This window comes from Morone saxatilis, unplaced genomic scaffold (genome assembly GCF_004916995.1).
Source record: "Morone saxatilis isolate NCDOM2014 unplaced genomic scaffold, NCSU_SB_2.0 Contig3, whole genome shotgun sequence".
In the NCBI taxonomy this organism is placed as follows: Eukaryota; Metazoa; Chordata; class Actinopteri; family Moronidae; genus Morone; species Morone saxatilis.
This window is the reverse complement of record NW_023339873.1, coordinates 23274512-23274746: the sequence shown is the minus strand read 5'-3', so window position 1 is coordinate 23274746 and position 235 is coordinate 23274512. Positions and strand designations below refer to the sequence as shown.

The following is a 235-nucleotide window of genomic DNA, read 5'->3' as shown; positions in this document are numbered from 1 at the left end:
GTTCCTCCACCCAAGTCAAACTCATTCCGTAAAGCAGCTCATTAAAAAAATAGAAGAAATGAACATGAACTGTTTATTTTTGGGACTGTGATCTGTGAATGCAAACTAGCTCATTTGAATCTGTGTGACTGAACTTTGAGTTCGCACTTGTTTGAACTAAATTTTCATGCCTAAATTTGTGCCATTGACCAAATGCAACCCATCCTACGGACCCCCCGAGGTGACATGAGAAAAA

At 39.6% G+C, this 235-nt stretch overlaps 1 protein-coding gene across 1 annotated transcript in view; it reads right to left on the bottom strand.

Moving 5' to 3' along the window:
- Positions 1 to 235, bottom strand: part of LOC118337191 (GTPase IMAP family member 9-like) — a 4855-nt gene that overhangs the window by 2074 nt on the left and 2546 nt on the right. The window lies entirely within an intron of this gene.